The sequence below is a fragment of the Protopterus annectens genome, chromosome 2.part1, assembly GCF_019279795.1.
Source record: "Protopterus annectens isolate FY-2018-M chromosome 2.part1, PAN1.0, whole genome shotgun sequence".
Classification (NCBI taxonomy): domain Eukaryota; kingdom Metazoa; phylum Chordata; order Ceratodontiformes; family Protopteridae; genus Protopterus; species Protopterus annectens.
In genome coordinates this window covers 1,819,321,968-1,819,348,371 of record NC_056729.1, presented here as the reverse complement: position 1 = coordinate 1,819,348,371, position 26,404 = coordinate 1,819,321,968, and the positions used below count along the sequence as shown (strand labels likewise).

The following is a 26,404-nucleotide window of genomic DNA, read 5'->3' as shown; positions in this document are numbered from 1 at the left end:
GGGGAGCCCACTCAGGGATACTGCTACTCTACAGACCTCTGCTTCTGATTTGTTAATAAGCTGCTTTTACAGACCGTATTTGGGAAACTGGGTTAGGCTGCCCGGAGATCTACCTGCCAGAGGCTTTCTGGTCACCTACCAACATGTAAACAACTTACTAAAAGAGCATCTGTTTTCTTTTAAAATACTTGCATCTGTGCATTTAAACACATTTTGAACGTAAGCTACAAAATGTTGACAGTGTTTTCTGTGACCTTGCAATCCATACGTCAGCTGATATACTGCCGCACAACAGAGCAGGATTTTCTCAATTGAAGTAGTTTATCTGAAACAATCAAGAGCACATTAAAAGGTATCTGAAACCGCAAATTTACTTACTGGAATCGAATGGGTTTTCTTTGGTCACACCTGCCCCAATTTCCTTATCTTGCACTAGCATAATGGTTCCACTGGGGATCGAACCCAGGACCTTCTGCGTGTGAAGCAGACGTGATAACCACTACACTACAGAACCTACACAGCCATCTGTGAAACATCTCGCTCTGTCTCTTGCTAGCTAGCAAGCCAGTTAGCAGGCTAGCTGCCTGTCTGTCTATCTATACATACACACATACACACGTATAGCTGTTGCTGTAGATGGAGCGGCAGATAGGTTGACAGATTTATATGTGTGCACACACACCCGCACGCATACACACATGCGGGCCTGTACTGGTCTATCGACTCTTTGCAGCCATGACTTCCTCGACTCAAACCTACGCGACAAATAGCTGGAAGTTAGTTTCCACGTGTAAGATGTGCACAGTGTAGCATGCTGCAAAATAAATAGAATACATGACATCTGCAGTAATTAATGAATATATTTCAAGTGCGCTGAACAGTGAGGGCAACTTATTTACAGAGGTCACCGAGCGAGAGACCCGGTAGTTGAAATATGTCGAGAACAGCAATCTTTCAAATCGCTGAGCTGCACCTTCCCCCTTATACTAGGTCCGACACCATGTTGAGCTACAGCACTACAGCTAGGGGCTGACTATCTGGAAATCTATGTTGTACCCACTGCTGAAAAGCAGTGACAGAAAAAAGGAAGCTTGTGGTAGCGGGTTGACAGCTAGTTAACAGGCCTGCAGTCAAGGGGACTGTTAAGGAGTCAAACCAAACTGAAATGCCCCATTGTCCCATCGGTAGGTCTGGTTAAGTCACTTGCTCCATCTAATGCAGTCATCAAAGGAGGTTTGTCAGAATCGAACCACGTACCATAGAAATTAATAGTCAATAGAAGTATTAATAGTTCACAGACGTGTTCCGGTGCTCTGATGAGAGACATACCAAAAGAAAAATGCATGCTCCCCGTCGGGGAATCGAACCCCGGTCTCCCGCGTGACAGGCGGGGATACTCACCACTATACTAACGAGGAAGGCCGTCAGTTTCTCTGCTGTACACTGGGAGTCAGGTTGATAGGGTTAAGGCGGGTGACTGTGGCTTCCATAATTCCTTCTACTGGTGTCTCAAATGGCAGTTAGACTTTAGCAGCTTAAAACTGCATAGCACATTTCCCGTTTACTCAATAAAGTGAGGTGATCTGTGAATCAATACAGTTTTCATAGCTACGTGTGGGGAAGAGTTGTTGCACTTGAAAATGACCTGTGACACTGGACTGAAAATGAGATATCAACCAAAAGAGATGGAAATAGATGTTTTGAATTCAGAGCTTTTCTCGGCCTTCAGCTGGATGAATGAATGAATGAATGAATGAATGAATGAATGAATGAATGAATGAATGTTCTAACCGAAGAGAGTCTCTTGTCTCTGAAGCTGCTCCGTCCATGTCTTAAGTGCTTGTGACACTAAGGAAATGGCAGGCAAGAAAGTAATGTGGAGTTCTAGAATGTGCGATATCAGGATGCAAACCAATGACCATTTCAGATGCCAGCCAATAAGAAAGACATAACAAGGACTGCATCATAACGGATTGCGATCTAGCAAGGAGAAGACATAATGAGCGTGTCATCATGACAGAGGGAGTGATGCCACCTACTCAGCTGCAACTGATACTAATTAAAGTGTAAAAATTGCTGTGGATGAGACATAGACACAGACGCGAGCTTGACTAAAACTAGAGGGAAAAAGACATATCAAAACTGACGACATCCAAATAAACCAGGAGAAAAAAACGAATATGCTGGCCGGGCCTCCTTTGATAAGAGACGAGGAGTGTGTTAAGTTACGGTGAGCAGCACAAAAAAAACAAAAAAAACTCAGCAATGTTTTGAAAATGAAGAAAGGTGCGATGACGTCTATAGTGAGCCACAAGACCTCCTCTTTCCAAATCCCTTTCGTCACAGAGAAAGAACTACAGGTAAAAAAAATGCATGGTGAAGCAAGGCATTTTGGTAATGCTAACGAGCTGGTGCAACAAGTTTGCTTTTCAGTAGTTACTCTTTTCAGTTTGTCGAATAAACAGATTGCCCTTTCTGCTCAGGCATCCTGTCTGCTCAGCGGTGACTCTCTTTAATTAAAAAACTGGCAAAAAGAATTGAACAGTGAAATGTCACCCCATTAGCTGATTAGCATACCCAAGAAGCCATGCTTCAGCTCCGTGTTACACACTGAAACTTTTCCTCAGGTTGTCTTAGAATTTTGAAAGCCAGGTTTCTTACGCATGTCAGCCTGCCCGCTTATGGTGTTTTGTCCTGTAGTGCTTCATCTTTGGTTCCCAAGACTCTACTGGAGGGGATGCTCTACATCTGGACATCTCGCCAGGATTATATCCATTGCCAATGAAGGTAAGCGCATGTGGTCATAACTTAATAGCTACTGTCTTGACATTTTTTGTTCTCTCGTGCCAGCTCTGCCAGTTTAGTTGATGTCCTCTGCCACCTGTGATATACTTAACTCTCAAAGAAAGTAAGCATCTGTGTGCTCCACTGGCACTTTGACTTCATTTGCTCTTATCCTGCCTTACGTTTTCCTTTATAGTCAATACCCAGCGCATCTCGTCACCTCCTGTGCAATATATTTACCCACCGACAGGTGACAGCCATCTATGGATGCATAAACTTGCTCAGTCTCTGCAAACCCAACCTGCGGAGAACCTAAACTGGGCACCCGCAACACTCTGCCAAGTGTCGATGCACAATTCTACCATATTGCAGTCTGTGCGCAACTGCAAAATGATGCATTAGTCTTACTGTAATACCTCTTAACTTGTTTTTAAGGAGACATAACATACAACACACATCAGACATTTTTCACGTGGTATTAACACAAAGCTTATTCATAATATCACCAGGGGGATGACGATATCTTACGCCGTTTAAATCTCTGGCTTTTGAATTTGTAGTGCAAAGAAGAGGTTTCCCTTTCTGTTGCACTTTTGCAGGGGTTAGGCCGACGTCTCTGTGATGCGATCGGTTAGCACGTTCAGCCCTTGACTGAAAGGTTGGTGGGCGAATCCACTCGGGGATGCTGCCTCTTGCTACTGCAGAGACCTCAGGTTCTGACCTGTTTATAAGACACTTTTCAGACCGTACTTTGGGGCACTGAGGAATCTGGATTAGGCTGCCCGGTTATCGACCTGCCAGAGGCCTTGTGGCCACCTACCAACTTGTAAACAAGTTACTAAAAGAGCAGCTGTTTTCTTTTAAAATACTTACATCTGTGCATTTGAACACATTTCGAACGTAATCTACAAAATGTTGACAGTTGTTTCTGTGACCTTGCAGTCCATACATCAACTGATATACTGCCACACAACAGAGCAGGATTTTCTCAATTGAAGTAGTTTATCTGAAGCAATCAAGAGCACATTAAAAGGTATCTCAAACCATGAATTTAGTTCCTGGAATCGAATCTGTTATTCCTTATCATGCCTACCCTAATCTTCTTATCTTGCACTGGCATAATGGTTCCACTGGGGATCGAACCCAGGACCTTCTGCGTGTAAAGCAGGCGTGATAACCACTACACTACAGAACCTATGCACGTACCTGCAAAGCATCTTGCTCTGTCTCTACCTTGCTAGCCAGCTAGCTGTCTGTCTGCCTATCTTTACATACATATAGCTATTGCTGCAGATGGCGAAGCAGATAGGTTGAAAGATTTATATGTGTGCACACAGCAGCGCGCGCTCATATATACACATGCGGGCGTGGCTGGTCTAGTGTCTGCAGCCATGACTTCCTTGACTAAACTTATACAACAAATAGCTCAAAGTCAGTTTCTTTGTGTAAGACGTATACAGTGTAGCACGCTGCAAAATAAATAGAATATATGACATCTGCGGTAATTGATGAATATAGTTAAAATGTGCTGAACAGTGTGGGCAACTTATTTACAGAGGTTACTGAGGGAGAGACCGGTAGGAGAAATATGTCGAAAACAGCAATCTTTCAAGTTGCTGAGCTACACCTTACCCCTTATATTAGGTCTGACATCATGATGAGCTACAGCACTACAGGCAGGGGCTAACTATCTAAAATCTATGCTGTACCCACTGCTGAAAAGCAGTGATAGAAGGCAGGAAGCTTGTGGCAGCGGGCTGACAGTTAGTTAACAAGCCTGCAGTCAAGGGGACTGTTAAGGAGTCAAACCAAACAAAAATGCCCCATTGTCCCATTGTTCCAAAGACAGATCTGGTTAAGTCACTTGCTCCAGCTAATGCAGTCAGTAAAGGAGGTTTGTCAGAATGGACCGCCATACCGTAGAAATAAATAGAACTATTAATAGTTCGCAGGGGTGATCCAGTGTTCTGATGAGAGACAGACTCAAAGAAAATCACATGCTTCCCATCAGGGAATCGAATCCTGATATCACGCGTGATGGGGGGGATACTCACCACTACACGAAAGAGGAAGGCGGTCACTTTCCCTGTTGTAAAATAGGAGTCAGGTTGATAGGGTTAAGGTGGTGAATGTGACTTCCATAATTCCTTCTACTGGTATTTCTAATGGCGGTTTGACTTCAGCAGCTTAAAACTGCATAGCACATTTCTCTTTTACTGAATAAAGTGAGGTAATCTGTGAATGAATACATTTTTCATAGCTACGTGGGGGGATGAGTAGTTGCACTTGAAAATGACCTGTGACGCTGGACTGAAAATAAGATAGCCAAAAGAGAGTGAAATAGATGTTTTGAATTCAGAGCTTCTCTCAGCCTTCACCTGAATGAATGAATGAATGAATGAATGAATGAATGAATGAATGAAAGAATGAATGCATGCATGTACTAACCGAAGAGAGTCCTTGTCTTAAGTGCTTGTGACACTAAGGAAATGGCAGGCAAGAAAGTAATGTGGAGTTCTAGAATGTGTGATGTCAACATACAAACCGATGACCATTTGAGATGCCAGCCAATGAGAAAGACATAACAAGGACTGCATCACAACGGATGGTGATCTAGCAGGAAAAATACATAATGATCATGGCATCATGACAGAGAGAGTAATGCCACCTACTCAAATGCAACTGATACTAACTAAACGGTAAAAACTGCTGTGGGAGAGAGAGACACAGACATGAGAATAATAACGAAAACCAGAGAAGAGGGGGGAGAAAAAAATGATAAAACTAACAGCATCCAAACAAATCAAACAGAAAAAACACATTACCGGGCCTCCTTTAATAAGACATGAGGAGTTTTTTTAAGACTAAGGAGAGTGACAAAAAAAACAAACAAACACTCAGCAATGTTTTGAAAATGAAGAAAAGTGAGAAGACATGTATTCTGAGCCACAACACCTTCTCTTACCAAATCCCTTTCATGATAGAGAAAGACCTACAGGTAAAAATAATGCATGGTGAAGCATGGCATTTTGGGAATGCTAATGAGCTGGTGCAACAAGTTTGTTTTTCAGTAGCTACTCTTTTCAGTTTGTTAATGTCACCCCATTAGCTGATTAGCATACCCAAGAAGCCATGCTTCAGCTCCGTATTACACACTGAAACTTTTCCTCAGGTTGTCTTAGAACTTTAAAAGCCAGGTTTCTTACGCATGTCAGCCTGCAAGCTTATGGTGTTTTGTCCTGCAGTGCTTCATTCTTTGTCCCCAAGACTATACTGGAGGAAGCTCTTCATCAGGGCATCTCGCCTGAAGCATTCTGTTCTCGGTGAGGGTGGGCGAGTGTGGGCACCGGATAACAGCCACTTTCTTGAGGGGGCTTTTAAAGAGAGCAAACCCACCCTGCACTTCCCATCTAGTCAGCTCTCGAAGTAAGCAGATCACTGCGTGCTCCTTGGTACCTCTGCTTTACTCTCATCTGTTCCTACCTTCTCTTACATTTTCCTTTCCAATCAATGCCCAGCACATCATCTCACCTACTGTGCAGCATGTTTTACCCACCCAAAGGTGACAGCTATCTGTGGATGCATTAACTCGCTCAGTCTCTGCAAACCCAACCTGCTTGAAAACCTAAACTGGGCACACGCAATACTCTGCCAAGTGTCAGTGCACAAGTTTACCATATTGCAGTCTGTCTGCAATTTGCAAAATGATGCATTAGTCTTACCGTAATACCTCTTAACTTGGTTTTAAGGAGTCGTAGCAAACAGATGACGCACATCACACATCCTTCCCACTGTATTAGTACAAAGCTTATTGATAGTATCACCAAGGGGGTGACAATATTTTACGCTGCTTAAATCTCTGGCTTTTGAATTTATAGCTCAGTGGAGAGCTTTCCTTTTTTCTTGTACTTTTGCAGGAGTCGGGCTCATCTCTCTGTGGCGCAATCGCTTTGCACTTGTGGCTTTTGACCGAAAAGTTGCTGGTTTGAGCCCACTCAGGGATACTGCTACTCTACAGACCTCTGCTTCTGATTTGTTAATAAGCTGCTTTTACAGACCGTATTTGGGAAACTGGGTTAGGCTGCCCGGAGATCTACCTGCCAGAGGCTTTCTGGTCACCTACCAACATGTAAACAACTTACTAAAAGAGCATCTGTTTTCTTTTAAAATACTTGCATCTGTGCATTTAAACACATTTTGAGCGTAAGCTACAAAATGTTGACAGTGTTTTCTGTGACCTTGCAATCCATACGTCAGCTGATATACTGCCGCACAACAGAGCAGGATTTTCTCAATTGAAGTAGTTTATCTGAAACAATCAAGAGCACATTAAAAGGTATCTGAAACCGCAAATTTACTTACTGGAATCGAATGGGTTTTCTTTGGTCACACCTGCCCCAATTTCCTTATCTTGCACTAGCATAATGGTTCCACTGGGGATCGAACCCAGGACCTTCTGCGTGTGAAGCAGGCGTGATAACCACTACACTACAGAACCTACACAGCCATCTGTGAAACATCTCGCTCTGTCTCTTGCTAGCTAGCAAGCCAGTTAGCAGGCTAGCTGCCTGTCTGTCTATCTATACATACACACATACACACGTATAGCTGTTGCTGTAGATGGAGCGGCAGATAGGTTGACAGATTTATATGTGTGCACACACCCGCACGCATACACACATGCGGGCCTGTACTGGTCTATCGACTCTTTGCAGCCATGACTTCCTCGACTCAAACCTACGCGACAAATAGCTGGAAGTTAGTTTCCACGTGTAAGATGTGCACAGTGTAGCATGCTGCAAAATAAATAGAATACATGACATCTGCAGTAATTAATGAATATATTTCAAGTCGCTGAACAGTGAGGGCAACTTAGTTACAGAGGTCACCGGCGAGAGACCGGTAGTTGAAATATGTCGAGAACAGCAATCTTTCAAATCGCTGAGCTGCACCTTCCCCCTTATACTAGGTCCGACACCATGTTGAGCTACAGCACTACAGCTAGGGGCTGACTATCTGGAAATCTATGTTGTACCCACTGCTGAAAAGCAGTGACAGAAAAAAGGAAGCTTGTGGTAGCGGGTTGACAGCTAGTTAACAGGCCTGCAGTCAAGGGGACTGTTAAGGAGTCAAACCAAACTGAAATGCCCCATTGTCCCATCGGTAGGTCTGGTTAAGTCACTTGCTCCATCTAATGCAGTCATCAAAGGAGGTTTGTCAGAATCGAACCACGTACCATAGAAATTAATAGTCAATAGAAGTATTAATAGTTCACAGACGTGTTCCGGTGCTCTGATGAGAGACATACCAAAAGAAAATACCATGCTCCCGTCGAGAATCGAACCCCGGTCTCCCGCGTGACAGGCGGGGATACTCACCACTATACTAACGAGGAAGGCCGTCAGTTTCTCTGCTGTACACTGGGAGTCAGGTTGATAGGGTTAAGGCGGGTGACTGTGGCTTCCATAATTCCTTCTACTGGTGTCTCAAATGGCAGTTAGACTTTAGCAGCTTAAAACTGCATAGCACATTTCCTGTTTACTCAATAAAGTGAGGTGATCTGTGAATCAATACAGTTTTCATAGCTACGTGTGGGGAAGAGTTGTTGCACTTGAAAATGACCTGTGACACTGGACTGAAAATGAGATATCAACCAAAAGAGATGGAAATAGATGTTTTGAATTCAGAGCTTTTCTCGGCCTTCAGCTGGATGAATGAATGAATGAATGAATGAATGAATGAATGAATGAATGAATGAATGTTCTAACCGAAGAGAGTCTCTTGTCTCTGAAGCTGCTCCGTCCATGTCTTAAGTGCTTGTGACACTAAGGAAATGGCAGGCAAGAAAGTAATGTGGAGTTCTAGAATGTGCGATATCAGGATGCAAACCAATGACCATTTCAGATGCCAGCCAATAAGAAAGACATAACAAGGATTGCATCATAACGGATTGCGATCTAGCAAGGAGAAGACATAATGAGCGTGTCATCATGACAGAGGGAGTGATGCCACCTACTCAGCTGCAACTGATACTAATTAAAGTGTAAAAATTGCTGTGGATGAGACATAGACACAGACGCGAGCTTGACTAAAACTAGAGGGAAAAAGACATATCAAAACTGACGACATCCAAATAAACCAGGAGAAAAAAACGAATATGCTGGCCGGGCCTCCTTTGATAAGAGACGAGGAGTTTGTTAAGTTACGGTGAGCAGCACAAAAAAAAAACAAAAAAAACTCAGCAATGTTTTGAAAATGAAGAAAGGTGCGATGACGTCTATAGTGAGCCACAAGACCTCCTCTTTCCAAATCCCTTTCGTCACAGAGAAAGAACTACAGGTAAAAAAAATGCATGGTGAAGCAAGGCATTTTGGTAATGCTAACGAGCTGGTGCAACAAGTTTGCTTTTCAGTAGTTACTCTTTTCAGTTTGTCGAATAAACAGATTGCCCTTTCTGCTCAGGCATCCTGTCTGCTCAGCGGTGACTCTCTTTAATTAAAAAACTGGCAAAAAGAATTGAACAGTGAAATGTCACCCCATTAGCTGATTAGCATACCCAAGAAGCCATGCTTCAGCTCCGTGTTACACACTGAAACTTTTCCTCAGGTTGTCTTAGAATTTTGAAAGCCAGGTTTCTTACGCATGTCAGCCTGCCCGCTTATGGTGTTTTGTCCTGTAGTGCTTCATCTTTGGTTCCCAAGACTCTACTGGAGGGGATGCTCTACATCTGGACATCTCGCCAGGATTATATCCATTGCCAATGAAGGTAAGCGCATGTGGTCATAACTTAATAGCTACTGTCTTGACATTTTTTGTTCTCTCGTGCCAGCTCTGCCAGTTTAGTTGATGTCCTCTGCCACCTGTGATATACTTAACTCTCAAAGAAAGTAAGCATCTGTGTGCTCCACTGGCACTTTGACTTCATTTGCTCTTATCCTGCCTTACGTTTTCCTTTATAGTCAATACCCAGCGCATCTCGTCACCTCCTGTGCAATATATTTACCCACCGACAGGTGACAGCCATCTATGGATGCATAAACTTGCTCAGTCTCTGCAAACCCAACCTGCCGGAGAACCTAAACTGGGCACCCGCAACACTCTGCCAAGTGTCGATGCACAATTCTACCATATTGCAGTCTGTGCGCAACTGCAAAATGATGCATTAGTCTTACTGTAATACCTCTTAACTTGTTTTTAAGGAGACATAACATACAACACACATCAGACATTTTTCACGTGGTATTAACACAAAGCTTATTCATAATATCACCAGGGGGATGACGATATCTTACGCCGTTTAAATCTCTGGCTTTTGAATTTGTAGTGCAAAGAAGAGGTTTCCCTTTCTGTTGCACTTTTGCAGGGGTTAGGCCGACGTCTCTGTGATGCGATCGGTTAGCACGTTCAGCCCTTGACTGAAAGGTTGGTGGGCGAATCCACTCGGGGATGCTGCCTCTTGCTACTGCAGAGACCTCAGGTTCTGACCTGTTTATAAGACACTTTTTCAGACCGTACTTTGGGGCACTGAGGAATCTGGATTAGGCTGCCCGGTTATCGACCTGCCAGAGGCCTTGTGGCCACCTACCAACTTGTAAACAAGTTACTAAAAGAGCAGCTGTTTTCTTTTAAAATACTTACATCTGTGCATTTGAACACATTTCGAACGTAATCTACAAAATGTTGACAGTTGTTTCTGTGACCTTGCAGTCCATACATCAACTGATATACTGCCACACAACAGAGCAGGATTTTCTCAATTGAAGTAGTTTATCTGAAGCAATCAAGAGCACATTAAAAGGTATCTCAAACCATGAATTTAGTTCCTGGAATCGAATCTGTTATTCCTTATCATGCCTACCCTAATCTTCTTATCTTGCACTGGCATAATGGTTCCACTGGGGATCGAACCCAGGACCTTCTGCGTGTAAAGCAGACGTGATAACCACTACACTACAGAACCTATGCACGTACCTGCAAAGCATCTTGCTCTGTCTCTACCTTGCTAGCCAGCTAGCTGTCTGTCTGCCTATCTTTACATACATATAGCTATTGCTGCAGATGGCGAAGCAGATAGGTTGAAAGATTTATATGTGTGCACACACGCGCACGTATATACACATGCGGGCGTGGCTGGTCTAGTGTCTGCAGCCATGACTTCCTTGACTAAACTTATACAACAAATAGCTCAAAGTCAGTTTCTTTGTGTAAGACGTATACAGTGTAGCACGCTGCAAAATAAATAGAATATATGACATCTGCGGTAATTGATGAATATAGTTAAAATGTGCTGAACAGTGTGGGCAACTTATTTACAGAGGTTACTGAGGGAGACCGGTAGGAGAAATATGTCGAAAACAGCAATCTTTCAAGTTGCTGAGCTACACCTTACCCCTTATATTAGGTCTGACATCATGATGAGCTACAGCACTACAGGCAGGGGCTAACTATCTAAAAATCTATGCTGTACCCACTGCTGAAAAGCAGTGATAGAAGGCAGGAAGCTTGTGGCAGCGGGCTGACAGTTAGTTAACAAGCCTGCAGTCAAGGGGACTGTTAAGGAGTCAAACCAAACAAAAATGCCCCATTGTCCCATTGTTCCAAAGACAGATCTGGTTAAGTCACTTGCTCCAGCTAATGCAGTCAGTAAAGGAGGTTTGTCAGAATGGAACGCCATACCGTAGAAATAAATAGAACTATTAATAGTTCGCAGGGGTGATCCAGTGTTCTGATGAGAGACAGACTCAAAGAAAATCACATGCTTCCCATCAGGGAATCGAATCCTGATATCACGCGTGATGGGGGGGATACTCACCACTACACGAAAGAGGAAGACGGTCACTTTCCCTGTTGTAAAATAGGAGTCAGGTTGATAGGGTTAAGGTGGTGAATGTGACTTCCATAATTCCTTCTACTGGTATTTCTAATGGCGGTTTGACTTCAGCAGCTTAAAACTGCATAGCACATTTCTCTTTTACTGAATAAAGTGAGGTAATCTGTGAATGAATACATTTTTCATAGCTACGTGGGGGGATGAGTAGTTGCACTTGAAAATGACCTGTGACGCTGGACTGAAAATAAGATAGCCAAAAGAGAGTGAAATAGATGTTTTGAATTCAGAGCTTCTCTCAGCCTTCACCTGAATGAATGAATGAATGAATGAATGAATGAATGAATGAATGAATGAAAGAATGAATGCATGCATGTACTAACCGAAGAGAGTCCTTGTCTTAAGTGCTTGTGACACTAAGGAAATGGCAGGCAAGAAAGTAATGTGGAGTTCTAGAATGTGTGATGTCAACATACAAACCGATGACCATTTGAGATGCCAGCCAATGAGAAAGACATAACAAGGACTGCATCACAACGGATGGTGATCTAGCAGGAAAAATACATAATGATCATGGCATCATGACAGAGAGAGTAATGCCACCTACTCAAATGCAACTGATACTAACTAAACTGTAAAAACTGCTGTGGGAGAGAGAGACACAAACATGAGAATAATAACGAAAACCAGAGAAGAGAGGGGAGAAAAAAATGATAAAACTAACAGCATCCAAACAAATCAAACAAAAAAACACATTACCGGGCCTCCTTTAATAAGACATGAGGAGTTTTTTTAAGACTAAGGAGAGTGACAAAAAAAACAAACAAACACTCAGCAATGTTTTGAAAATGAAGAAAAGTGAGAAGACATGTATTCTGAGCCACAACACCTTCTCTTACCAAATCCCTTTCATGATAGAGAAAGACCTACAGGTAAAAATAATGCATGGTGAAGCATGGCATTTTGGGAATGCTAATGAGCTGGTGCAACAAGTTTGTTTTTCAGTAGCTACTCTTTTCAGTTTGTTAATGTCACCCCATTAGCTGATTAGCATACCCAAGAAGCCATGCTTCAGCTCCGTATTACACACTGAAACTTTTCCTCAGGTTGTCTTAGAACTTTAAAAGCCAGGTTTCTTACGCATGTCAGCCTGCAAGCTTATGGTGTTTTGTCCTGCAGTGCTTCATTCTTTGTCCCCAAGACTATACTGGAGGGGAAGCTCTTCATCAGGGCATCTCGCCTGAAGCATTCTGTTCTCGGTGAGGGTGGACGAGTGTGGGCACCGGTTAACAGCCTCTTTCTTGAGGGGGCTTTTAAAAAGAGAGCAAACCCACCCTGCACTTCCCATCTAGTCAGCTCTCGAAGTAAGCAGATCACTGCGTGCTCCTTGGTACCTCTGCTTTACTCTCATCTGTTCCTACCTTCTCTTACATTTTCCTTTCCAATCAATGCCCAGCACATCATCTCACCTACTGTGCAGCATGTTTTACCCACCCAAAGGTGACAGCTATCTGTGGATGCATTAACTCGCTCAGTCTCTGCAAACCCAACCTGCTTGAAAACCTAAACTGGGCGCACGCAATACTCTGCCAAGTGTCAGTGCACAAGTTTACCATATTGCAGTCTGTCTGCAATTTGCAAAATGATGCATTAGTCTTACCGTAATACCTCTTAACTTGGTTTTAAGGAGACGTAGCAAACATACGACGCACATCACACATCCTTCCCACTGTATTAGTACAAAGCTTATTGATAGTATCACCAAGGGGGTGACAATATTTTACGCTGCTTAAATCTCTGGCTTTTGAATTTATAGCTCAGTGGAGAGCTTTCCTTTTTTCTTGTACTTTTGCAGGAGTCGGGCTCATCTCTCTGTGGCGCAATCGCTTTGCACTTGTGGCTTTTGACCGAAAAGTTGCTGGTTTGAGCCCACTCAGGGATACTGCTACTCTACAGACCTCTGCTTCTGATTTGTTAATAAGCTGCTTTTACAGACCGTATTTGGGAAACTGGGTTAGGCTGCCCGGAGATCTACCTGCCAGAGGCTTTCTGGTCACCTACCAACATGTAAACAACTTACTAAAAGAGCATCTGTTTTCTTTTAAAATACTTGCATCTGTGCATTTAAACACATTTTGAACGTAAGCTACAAAATGTTGACAGTGTTTTCTGTGACCTTGCAATCCATACGTCAGCTGATATACTGCCGCACAACAGAGCAGGATTTTCTCAATTGAAGTAGTTTATCTGAAACAATCAAGAGCACATTAAAAGGTATCTGAAACCGCAAATTTACTTACTGGAATCGAATGGGTTTTCTTTGGTCACACCTGCCCCAATTTCCTTATCTTGCACTAGCATAATGGTTCCACTGGGGATCGAACCCAGGACCTTCTGCGTGTGAAGCAGACGTGATAACCACTACACTACAGAACCTACACAGCCATCTGTGAAACATCTCGCTCTGTCTCTTGCTAGCTAGCAAGCCAGTTAGCAGGCTAGCTGCCTGTCTGTCTATCTATACATACACACATACACACGTATAGCTGTTGCTGTAGATGGAGCGGCAGATAGGTTGACAGATTTATATGTGTGCACACACACCCGCTCACACACACATGCGGGCCTGTACTGGTCTATCGACTCTTTGCAGCCATGACTTCCTCGACTCAAACCTACTGCGACAAATAGCTGGAAGTTAGTTTCCACGTGTAAGATGTGCACAGTGTAGCATGCTGCAAAATAAATAGAATACATGACATCTGCAGTAATTAATGAATATATTTCAAGTGCGCTGAACAGTGAGGGCAACTTATTTACAGAGGTCACCGAGCGAGAGACCCGGTAGTTGAAATATGTCGAGAACAGCAATCTTTCAAATCGCTGAGCTGCACCTTCCCCCTTATACTAGGTCCGACACCATGTTGAGCTACAGCACTACAGCTAGGGGCTGACTATCTGGAAATCTATGTTGTACCCACTGCTGAAAAGCAGTGACAGAAAAAAGGAAGCTTGTGGTAGCGGGTTGACAGCTAGTTAACAGGCCTGCAGTCAAGGGGACTGTTAAGGAGTCAAACCAAACTGAAATGCCCCATTGTCCCATCGGTAGGTCTGGTTAAGTCACTTGCTCCATCTAATGCAGTCATCAAAGGAGGTTTGTCAGAATCGAACCACGTACCATAGAAATTAATAGTCAATAGAAGTATTAATAGTTCACAGACGTGTTCCGGTGCTCTGATGAGAGACATACCAAAAGAAAAATGCATGCTCCCCGTCGGGGAATCGAACCCCGGTCTCCCGCGTGACAGGCGGGGATACTCACCACTATACTAACGAGGAAGGCCGTCAGTTTCTCTGCTGTACACTGGGAGTCAGGTTGATAGGGTTAAGGCGGGTGACTGTGGCTTCCATAATTCCTTCTACTGGTGTCTCAAATGGCAGTTAGACTTTAGCAGCTTAAAACTGCATAGCACATTTCCCGTTTACTCAATAAAGTGAGGTGATCTGTGAATCAATACAGTTTTCATAGCTACGTGTGGGGAAGAGTTGTTGCACTTGAAAATGACCTGTGACACTGGACTGAAAATGAGATATCAACCAAAAGAGATGGAAATAGATGTTTTGAATTCAGAGCTTTTCTCGGCCTTCAGCTGGATGAATGAATGAATGAATGAATGAATGAATGAATGAATGAATGAATGAATGTTCTAACCGAAGAGAGTCTCTTGTCTCTGAAGCTGCTCCGTCCATGTCTTAAGTGCTTGTGACACTAAGGAAATGGCAGGCAAGAAAGTAATGTGGAGTTCTAGAATGTGCGATATCAGGATGCAAACCAATGACCATTTCAGATGCCAGCCAATAAGAAAGACATAACAAGGATTGCATCATAACGGATTGCGATCTAGCAAGGAGAAGACATAATGAGCGTGTCATCATGACAGAGGGAGTGATGCCACCTACTCAGCTGCAACTGATACTAATTAAAGTGTAAAAATTGCTGTGGATGAGACATAGACACAGACGCGAGCTTGACTAAAACTAGAGGGAAAAAGACATATCAAAACTGACGACATCCAAATAAACCAGGAGAAAAAAACGAATATGCTGGCCGGGCCTCCTTTGATAAGAGACGAGGAGTTTGTTAAGTTACGGTGAGCAGCACAAAAAAAAAACAAAAAAAACTCAGCAATGTTTTGAAAATGAAGAAAGGTGCGATGACGTCTATAGTGAGCCACAAGACCTCCTCTTTCCAAATCCCTTTCGTCACAGAGAAAGAACTACAGGTAAAAAAAATGCATGGTGAAGCAAGGCATTTTGGTAATGCTAACGAGCTGGTGCAACAAGTTTGCTTTTCAGTAGTTACTCTTTTCAGTTTGTCGAATAAACAGATTGCCCTTTCTGCTCAGGCATCCTGTCTGCTCAGCGGTGACTCTCTTTAATTAAAAAACTGGCAAAAAGAATTGAACAGTGAAATGTCACCCCATTAGCTGATTAGCATACCCAAGAAGCCATGCTTCAGCTCCGTGTTACACACTGAAACTTTTCCTCAGGTTGTCTTAGAATTTTGAAAGCCAGGTTTCTTACGCATGTCAGCCTGCCCGCTTATGGTGTTTTGTCCTGTAGTGCTTCATCTTTGGTTCCCAAGACTCTACTGGAGGGGATGCTCTACATCTGGACATCTCGCCAGGATTATATCCATTGCCAATGAAGGTAAGCGCATGTGGTCATAACTTAATAGCTACTGTCTTGACATTTTTTTGTTCTCTCGTGCCAGCTCTGCCAGTTTGGTTGATGTCCTCTGCCACCTGTGATATACTTAACTCTCAAAGAAAGTAAGCATCTGTGTGCTCCACTGGCACTTTGACTTCATTTGCTCTTATCCTGCCTTACGTTTTCCTTTATAGTCAATACCCAGCGCATCTCGTCACCTCCTGTGCAATATATTTACCCACCGACAGGTGACAGCCATCTATGGATGCATAAACTTGCTCAGTCTCTGCAAACCCAACCTGCCGGAGAACCTAAACTGGGCACCCGCAACACTCTGCCAAGTGTCGATGCACAATTCTACCATATTGCAGTCTGTGCGCAACTGCAAAATGATGCATTAGTCTTACTGTAATACCTCTTAACTTGTTTTTAAGGAGACATAACATACAACACACATCAGACATTTTTCACGTGGTATTAACACAAAGCTTATTCATAATATCACCAGGGGGATGACGATATCTTACGCCGTTTAAATCTCTGGCTTTTGAATTTGTAGTGCAAAGAAGAGGTTTCCCTTTCTGTTGCACTTTTGCAGGGGTTAGGCCGACGTCTCTGTGATGCGATCGGTTAGCACGTTCAGCCCTTGACTGAAAGGTTGGTGGGCGAATCCACTCGGGGATGCTGCCTCTTGCTACTGCAGAGACCTCAGGTTCTGACCTGTTTATAAGACACTTTTTCAGACCGTACTTTGGGGCACTGAGGAATCTGGATTAGGCTGCCCGGTTATCGACCTGCCAGAGGCCTTGTGGCCACCTACCAACTTGTAAACAAGTTACTAAAAGAGCAGCTGTTTTCTTTTAAAATACTTACATCTGTGCATTTGAACACATTTCGAACGTAATCTACAAAATGTTGACAGTTGTTTCTGTGACCTTGCAGTCCATACATCAACTGATATACTGCCACACAACAGAGCAGGATTTTCTCAATTGAAGTAGTTTATCTGAAGCAATCAAGAGCACATTAAAAGGTATCTCAAACCATGAATTTAGTTCCTGGAATCGAATCTGTTATTCCTTATCATGCCTACCCTAATCTTCTTATCTTGCACTGGCATAATGGTTCCACTGGGGATCGAACCCAGGACCTTCTGCGTGTAAAGCAGACGTGATAACCACTACACTACAGAACCTATGCACGTACCTGCAAAGCATCTTGCTCTGTCTCTACCTTGCTAGCCAGCTAGCTGTCTGTCTGCCTATCTTTACATACATATAGCTATTGCTGCAGATGGCGAAGCAGATAGGTTGAAAGATTTATATGTGTGCACACACGCCAGCGATATATACACATGCGAGCGTGGCTGGTCTAGTGTCTGCAGCCATGACTTCCTTGACTAAACTTATACAACAAATAGCTCAAAGTCAGTTTCTTTGTGTAAGACGTATACAGTGTAGCACGCTGCAAAATAAATAGAATATATGACATCTGCGGTAATTGATGAATATAGTTAAAATGTGCTGAACAGTGTGGGCAACTTATTTACAGAGGTTACTGAGGGAGAGACCCGGTAGGAGAAATATGTCGAAAACAGCAATCTTTCAAGTTGCTGAGCTACACCTTACCCCTTATATTAGGTCTGACATCATGATGAGCTACAGCACTACAGGCAGGGGCTAACTATCTAAAAATCTATGCTGTACCCACTGCTGAAAAGCAGTGATAGAAGGCAGGAAGCTTGTGGCAGCGGGCTGACAGTTAGTTAACAAGCCTGCAGTCAAGGGGACTGTTAAGGAGTCAAACCAAACAAAAATGCCCCATTGTCCCATTGTTCCAAAGACAGATCTGGTTAAGTCACTTGCTCCAGCTAATGCAGTCAGTAAAGGAGGTTTGTCAGAATGGAACGCCATACCGTAGAAATAAATAGAACTATTAATAGTTCGCAGGGGTGATCCAGTGTTCTGATGAGAGACAGACTCAAAGAAAATCACATGCTTCCCATCAGGGAATCGAATCCTGATATCACGCGTGATGGGGGGGATACTCACCACTACACGAAAGAGGAAGACGGTCACTTTCCCTGTTGTAAAATAGGAGTCAGGTTGATAGGGTTAAGGTGGTGAATGTGACTTCCATAATTCCTTCTACTGGTATTTCTAATGGCGGTTTGACTTCAGCAGCTTAAAACTGCATAGCACATTTCTCTTTTACTGAATAAAGTGAGGTAATCTGTGAATGAATACATTTTTCATAGCTACGTGGGGGGATGAGTAGTTGCACTTGAAAATGACCTGTGACGCTGGACTGAAAATAAGATAGCCAAAAGAGAGTGAAATAGATGTTTTGAATTCAGAGCTTCTCTCAGCCTTCACCTGAATGAATGAATGAATGAATGAATGAATGAATGAATGAATGAAAGAATGAATGCATGCATGTACTAACCGAAGAGAGTCCTTGTCTTAAGTGCTTGTGACACTAAGGAAATGGCAGGCAAGAAAGTAATGTGGAGTTCTAGAATGTGTGATGTCAACATACAAACCGATGACCATTTGAGATGCCAGCCAATGAGAAAGACATAACAAGGACTGCATCACAACGGATGGTGATCTAGCAGGAAAAATACATAATGATCATGGCATCATGACAGAGAGAGTAATGCCACCTACTCAAATGCAACTGATACTAACTAAACGGTAAAACTGCTGTGGGAGAGAGAGACACAAACATGAGAATAATAACGAAAACCAGAGAAGAGAGGGGAGAAAAAAATGATAAAACTAACAGCATCCAAACAAATCAAACAAAAAAACACATTACCGGGCCTCCTTTAATAAGACATGAGGAGTTTTTTTAAGACTAAGGAGAGTGACACAAAAAACAAACAAACACTCAGCAATGTTTTGAAAATGAAGAAAAGTGAGAAGACATGTATTCTGAGCCACAACACCTTCTCTTACCAAATCCCTTTCATGATAGAGAAAGACCTACAGGTAAAAATAATGCATGGTGAAGCATGGCATTTTGGGAATGCTAATGAGCTGGTGCAACAAGTTTGTTTTTCAGTAGCTACTCTTTTCAGTTTGTTAATGTCACCCCATTAGCTGATTAGCATACCCAAGAAGCCATGCTTCAGCTCCGTATTACACACTGAAACTTTTCCTCAGGTTGTCTTAGAACTTTAAAAGCCAGGTTTCTTACGCATGTCAGCCTGCAAGCTTATGGTGTTTTGTCCTGCAGTGCTTCATTCTTTGTCCCCAAGACTATACTGGAGGGGAAGCTCTTCATCAGGGCATCTCGCCTGAAGCATTCTGTTCTCGGTGAGGGTGGACGAGTGTGGGCACCGGTTAACAGCCTCTTTCTTGAGGGGGCTTTTAAAAAGAGAGCAAACCCACCCTGCACTTCCCATCTAGTCAGCTCTCGAAGTAAGCAGATCACTGCGTGCTCCTTGGTACCTCTGCTTTACTCTCATCTGTTCCTACCTTCTCTTACATTTTCCTTTCCAATCAATGCCCAGCACATCATCTCACCTACTGTGCAGCATGTTTTACCCACCCAAAGGTGACAGCTATCTGTGGATGCATTAACTCGCTCAGTCTCTGCAAACCCAACCTGCTTGAAAACCTAAACTGGGCGCACGCAATACTCTGCCAAGTGTCAGTGCACAAGTTTACCATATTGCAGTCTGTCTGCAATTTGCAAAATGATGCATTAGTCTTACCGTAATACCTCTTAACTTGGTTTTAAGGAGACGTAGCAAACATACGACGCACATCACACATCCTTCCCACTGTATTAGTACAAAGCTTATTGATAGTATCACCAAGGGGGTGACAATATTTTACGCTGCTTAAATCTCTGGCTTTTGAATTTATAGCTCAGTGGAGAGCTTTCCTTTTTTCTTGTACTTTTGCAGGAGTCGGGCTCATCTCTCTGTGGCGCAATCGCTTTGCACTTGTGGCTTTTGACCGAAAAGTTGCTGGTTTGAGCCCACTCAGGGATACTGCTACTCTACAGACCTCTGCTTCTGATTTGTTAATAAGCTGCTTTTACAGACCGTATTTGGGAAACTGGGTTAGGCTGCCCGGAGATCTACCTGCCAGAGGCTTTCTGGTCACCTACCAACATGTAAACAACTTACTAAAAGAGCATCTGTTTTCTTTTAAAATACTTGCATCTGTGCATTTAAACACATTTTGAACGTAAGCTACAAAATGTTGACAGTGTTTTCTGTGACCTTGCAATCCATACGTCAGCTGATATACTGCCGCACAACAGAGCAGGATTTTCTCAATTGAAGTAGTTTATCTGAAACAATCAAGAGCACATTAAAAGGTATCTGAAACCGCAAATTTACTTACTGGAATCGAATGGGTTTTCTTTGGTCACACCTGCCCCAATTTCCTTATCTTGCACTAGCATAATGGTTCCACTGGGGATCGAACCCAGGACCTTCTGCGTGTGAAGCAGACGTGATAACCACTACACTACAGAACCTACACAGCCATCTGTGAAACATCTCGCTCTGTCTCTTGCTAGCTAGCAAGCCAGTTAGCAGGCTAGCTGCCTGTCTGTCTATCTATACATACACACATACATACACACGTATAGCTGTTGCTGTAGATGGAGCGGCAGATAGGTTGACAGATTTATATGTGTGCACACACACCCGCACGCATACACACATGCGGGCCTGTACTGGTCTATCGACTCTTTGCAGCCATGACTTCCTCGACTCAAACCTACGCGACAAATAGCTGGAAGTTAGTTTCCACGTGTAAGATGTGCACAGTGTAGCATGCTGCAAAATAAATAGAATACATGACATCTGCAGTAATTAATGAATATATTTCAAGTGCGCTGAACAGTGAGGGCAACTTATTTACAGAGGTCACCGAGCGAGAGACCCGGTAGTTGAAATATGTCGAGAACAGCAATCTTTCAAATCGCTGAGCTGCACCTTCCCCCTTATACTAGGTCCGACACCATGTTGAGCTACAGCACTACAGCTAGGGGCTGACTATCTGGAAATCTATGTTGTACCCACTGCTGAAAAGCAGTGACAGAAAAAAGGAAGCTTGTGGTAGCGGGTTGACAGCTAGTTAACAGGCCTGCAGTCAAGGGGACTGTTAAGGAGTCAAACCAAACTGAAATGCCCCATTGTCCCATCGGTAGGTCTGGTTAAGTCACTTGCTCCATCTAATGCAGTCATCAAAGGAGGTTTGTCAGAATCGAACCACGTACCATAGAAATTAATAGTCAATAGAAGTATTAATAGTTCACAGACGTGTTCCGTGCTCTGATGAGAGACATACCAAAAGAAAAATGCATGCTCCCCGTCGGGGAATCGAACCCCGGTCTCCCGCGTGACAGGCGGGGATACTCACCACTATACTAACGAGGAAGGCCGTCAGTTTCTCTGCTGTACACTGGGAGTCAGGTTGATAGGGTTAAGGCGGGTGACTGTGGCTTCCATAATTCCTTCTACTGGTGTCTCAAATGGCAGTTAGACTTTAGCAGCTTAAAACTGCATAGCACATTTCCCGATTACTCAATAAAGTGAGGTGATCTGTGAATCAATACAGTTTTCATAGCTACGTGTGGGGAAGAGTTGTTGCACTTGAAAATGACCTGTGACACTGGACTGAAAATGAGATATCAACCAAAAGAGATGGAAATAGATGTTTTGAATTCAGAGCTTTTCTCGGCCTTCAGCTGGATGAATGAATGAATGAATGAATGAATGAATGAATGAATGAATGAATGAATGTTCTAACCGAAGAGAGTCTCTTGTCTCTGAAGCTGCTCCGTCCATGTCTTAAGTGCTTGTGACACTAAGGAAATGGCAGGCAAGAAAGTAATGTGGAGTTCTAGAATGTGCGATATCAGGATGCAAACCAATGACCATTTCAGATGCCAGCCAATAAGAAAGACATAACAAGGATTGCATCATAACGGATTGCGATCTAGCAAGGAGAAGACATAATGAGCGTGTCATCATGACAGAGGGAGTGATGCCACCTACTCAGCTGCAACTGATACTAATTAAAGTGTAAAAATTGCTGTGGATGAGACATAGACACAGACGCGAGCTTGACTAAAACTAGAGGGAAAAAGACATATCAAAACTGACGACATCCAAATAAACCAGGAGAAAAAAACGAATATGCTGGCCGGGCCTCCTTTGATAAGAGACGAGGAGTTTGTTAAGTTACGGTGAGCAGCACAAAAAAAAAACAAAAAAAACTCAGCAATGTTTTGAAAATGAAGAAAGGTGCGATGACGTCTATAGTGAGCCACAAGACCTCCTCTTTCCAAATCCCTTTCGTCACAGAGAAAGAACTACAGGTAAAAAAAATGCATGGTGAAGCAAGGCATTTTGGTAATGCTAACGAGCTGGTGCAACAAGTTTGCTTTTCAGTAGTTACTCTTTTCAGTTTGTCGAATAAACAGATTGCCCTTTCTGCTCAGGCATCCTGTCTGCTCAGCGGTGACTCTCTTTAATTAAAAAACTGGCAAAAAGAATTGAACAGTGAAATGTCACCCCATTAGCTGATTAGCATACCCAAGAAGCCATGCTTCAGCTCCGTGTTACACACTGAAACTTTTCCTCAGGTTGTCTTAGAATTTTGAAAGCCAGGTTTCTTACGCATGTCAGCCTGCCCGCTTATGGTGTTTTGTCCTGTAGTGCTTCATCTTTGGTTCCCAAGACTCTACTGGAGGGGATGCTCTACATCTGGACATCTCGCCAGGATTATATCCATTGCCAATGAAGGTAAGCGCATGTGGTCATAACTTAATAGCTACTGTCTTGACATTTTTTGTTCTCTCGTGCCAGCTCTGCCAGTTTAGTTGATGTCCTCTGCCACCTGTGATATACTTAACTCTCAAAGAAAGTAAGCATCTGTGTGCTCCACTGGCACTTTGACTTCATTTGCTCTTATCCTGCCTTACGCTTTCCTTTATAGTCAATACCCAGCGCATCTCGTCACCTCCTGTGCAATATATTTACCCACCGACAGGTGACAGCCATCTATGGATGCATAAACTTGCTCAGTCTCTGCAAACCCAACCTGCCGGAGAACCTAAACTGGGCACCCGCAACACTCTGCCAAGTGTCGATGCACAATTCTACCATATTGCAGTCTGTGCGCAACTGCAAAATGATGCATTAGTCTTACTGTAATACCTCTTAACTTGTTTTTAAGGAGACATAACATACAACACACATCAGACATTTTTCACGTGGTATTAACACAAAGCTTATTCATAATATCACCAGGGGGATGACGATATCTTACGCCGCTTAAATCTCTGGCTTTTGAATTTGTAGTGCAAAGAAGAGGTTTCCCTTTCTGTTGCACTTTTGCAGGGGTTAGGCCGACGGCTCTGTGATGCGATCGGTTAGCACGTTCAGCCCTTGACTGAAAGGTTGGTGGGCGAATCCACTCGGGGATGCTGCCTCTTGCTACTGCAGAGACCTCAGGTTCTGACCTGTTTATAAGACACTTTTTCAGACCGTACTTTGGGGCACTGAGGAATCTGGATTAGGCTGCCCGGTTATCGACCTGCCAGAGGCCTTGTGGCCACCTACCAACTTGTAAACAAGTTACTAAAAGAGCAGCTGTTTTCTTTTAAAATACTTACATCTGTGCATTTGAACACATTTCGAACGTAATCTACAAAATGTTGACAGTTGTTTCTGTGACCTTGCAGTCCATACATCAACTGATATACTGCCACACAACAGAGCAGGATTTTCTCAATTGAAGTAGTTTATCTGAAGCAATCAAGAGCACATTAAAAGGTATCTCAAACCATGAATTTAGTTCCTGGAATCGAATCTGTTATTCCTTATCATGCCTACCCTAATCTTCTTATCTTGCACTGGCATAATGGTTCCACTGGGGATCGAACCCAGGACCTTCTGCGTGTAAAGCAGACGTGATAACCACTACACTACAGAACCTATGCACGTACCTGCAAAGCATCTTGCTCTGTCTCTACCTTGCTAGCCAGCTAGCTGTCTGTCTGCCTATCTTTACATACATATAGCTATTGCTGCAGATGGCGAAGCAGATAGGTTGAAAGATTTATATGTGTGCACACACGCGCGCACGTATATACACATGCGGGCGTGGCTGGTCTAGTGTCTGCAGCCATGACTTCCTTGACTAAACTTATACAACAAATAGCTCAAAGTCAGTTTCTTTGTGTAAGACGTATACAGTGTAGCACGCTGCAAAATAAATAGAATATATGACATCTGCGGTAATTGATGAATATAGTTAAAATGTGCTGAACAGTGTGGGCAACTTATTTACAGAGGTTACTGAGGGAGAGACCCGGTAGGAGAAATATGTCGAAAACAGCAATCTTTCAAGTTGCTGAGCTACACCTTACCCCTTATATTAGGTCTGACATCATGATGAGCTACAGCACTACAGGCAGGGGCTAACTATCTAAAAATCTATGCTGTACCCACTGCTGAAAAGCAGTGATAGAAGGCAGGAAGCTTGTGGCAGCGGGCTGACAGTTAGTTAACAAGCCTGCAGTCAAGGGGACTGTTAAGGAGTCAAACCAAACAAAAATGCCCCATTGTCCCATTGTTCCAAAGACAGATCTGGTTAAGTCACTTGCTCCAGCTAATGCAGTCAGTAAAGGAGGTTTGTCAGAATGGAACGCCATACCGTAGAAATAAATAGAACTATTAATAGTTCGCAGGGGTGATCCAGTGTTCTGATGAGAGACAGACTCAAAGAAAATCACATGCTTCCCATCAGGGAATCGAATCCTGATATCACGCGTGATGGGGGGGATACTCACCACTACACGAAAGAGGAAGACGGTCACTTTCCCTGTTGTAAAATAGGAGTCAGGTTGATAGGGTTAAGGTGGTGAATGTGACTTCCATAATTCCTTCTACTGGTATTTCTAATGGCGGTTTGACTTCAGCAGCTTAAAACTGCATAGCACATTTCTCTTTTACTGAATAAAGTGAGGTAATCTGTGAATGAATACATTTTTCATAGCTACGTGGGGGGATGAGTAGTTGCACTTGAAAATGACCTGTGACGCTGGACTGAAAATAAGATAGCCAAAAGAGAGTGAAATAGATGTTTTGAATTCAGAGCTTCTCTCAGCCTTCACCTGAATGAATGAATGAATGAATGAATGAATGAATGAATGAATGAAAGAATGAATGCATGCATGTACTAACCGAAGAGAGTCCTTGTCTTAAGTGCTTGTGACACTAAGGAAATGGCAGGCAAGAAAGTAATGTGGAGTTCTAGAATGTGTGATGTCAACATACAAACCGATGACCATTTGAGATGCCAGCCAATGAGAAAGACATAACAAGGACTGCATCACAACGGATGGTGATCTAGCAGGAAAAATACATAATGATCATGGCATCATGACAGAGAGAGTAATGCCACCTACTCAAATGCAACTGATACTAACTAAACGGTAATAACTGCTGTGGGAGAGAGAGACACAGACATGCGAATAATAACGAAAACCAGAGAAGAGCCGGGAGAAAAAAATGATAAAACTAACAGCATCCAAACAAATCAAACAGAAAAAACACATTACCGGGCCTCCTTTAATAAGACATGAGGAGTTTTTTTAAGACTAAGGAGAGTGACAAAAAAAACAAACAAACACTCAGCAATGTTTTGAAAATGAAGAAAAGTGAGAAGACATGTATTCTGAGCCACAACACCTTCTCTTACCAAATCCCTTTCATGATAGAGAAAGACCTACAGGTAAAAATAATGCATGGTGAAGCATGGCATTTTGGGAATGCTAATGAGCTGGTGCAACAAGTTTGTTTTTCAGTAGCTACTCTTTTCAGTTTGTTAATGTCACCCCATTAGCTGATTAGCATACCCAAGAAGCCATGCTTCAGCTCCGTATTACACACTGAAACTTTTCCTCAGGTTGTCTTAGAACTTTAAAAGCCAGGTTTCTTACGCATGTCAGCCTGCAAGCTTATGGTGTTTTGTCCTGCAGTGCTTCATTCTTTGTCCCCAAGACTATACTGGAGGAAGCTCTTCATCAGGGCATCTCGCCTGAAGC

The 26,404-nt window shown here is 43.1% G+C and overlaps 11 non-coding genes across 11 annotated transcripts; all 11 read right to left on the bottom strand.

Annotated features, from left to right (window-relative positions):
* Positions 1-441: 441 nt before the first annotated feature.
* Positions 442-514, bottom strand: TRNAV-CAC. Its single transcript has one exon. It is a non-coding gene; the product is annotated as a tRNA-Val (tRNA).
* An 832-nt stretch (positions 515-1,346) lies between these two features.
* On the bottom strand, positions 1,347-1,418 carry TRNAD-GUC. The gene has a single exon. It is a non-coding gene; the product is annotated as a tRNA-Asp (tRNA).
* Positions 1,419-3,906: 2,488 nt separating this feature from the next.
* TRNAV-UAC lies at positions 3,907-3,979 on the bottom strand. The gene has a single exon. It is a non-coding gene; the product is annotated as a tRNA-Val (tRNA).
* Positions 3,980-7,209: 3,230 nt separating this feature from the next.
* TRNAV-CAC lies at positions 7,210-7,282 on the bottom strand. The gene has a single exon. It is a non-coding gene; the product is annotated as a tRNA-Val (tRNA).
* Positions 7,283-10,671: 3,389 nt separating this feature from the next.
* Positions 10,672-10,744, bottom strand: TRNAV-UAC. The gene has a single exon. It is a non-coding gene; the product is annotated as a tRNA-Val (tRNA).
* Positions 10,745-13,974: 3,230 nt separating this feature from the next.
* TRNAV-CAC lies at positions 13,975-14,047 on the bottom strand. The gene has a single exon. It is a non-coding gene; the product is annotated as a tRNA-Val (tRNA).
* Positions 14,048-14,878: 831 nt separating this feature from the next.
* Positions 14,879-14,950, bottom strand: TRNAD-GUC. The gene has a single exon. It is a non-coding gene; the product is annotated as a tRNA-Asp (tRNA).
* A 2,493-nt stretch (positions 14,951-17,443) lies between these two features.
* TRNAV-UAC lies at positions 17,444-17,516 on the bottom strand. The gene has a single exon. It is a non-coding gene; the product is annotated as a tRNA-Val (tRNA).
* Positions 17,517-20,745: 3,229 nt separating this feature from the next.
* TRNAV-CAC lies at positions 20,746-20,818 on the bottom strand. The gene has a single exon. It is a non-coding gene; the product is annotated as a tRNA-Val (tRNA).
* An 835-nt stretch (positions 20,819-21,653) lies between these two features.
* Positions 21,654-21,725, bottom strand: TRNAD-GUC. Its single transcript has one exon. It is a non-coding gene; the product is annotated as a tRNA-Asp (tRNA).
* Positions 21,726-24,217: 2,492 nt separating this feature from the next.
* TRNAV-UAC lies at positions 24,218-24,290 on the bottom strand. The gene has a single exon. It is a non-coding gene; the product is annotated as a tRNA-Val (tRNA).
* Between the last annotated feature and the right edge of the window lie 2,114 nt (positions 24,291-26,404).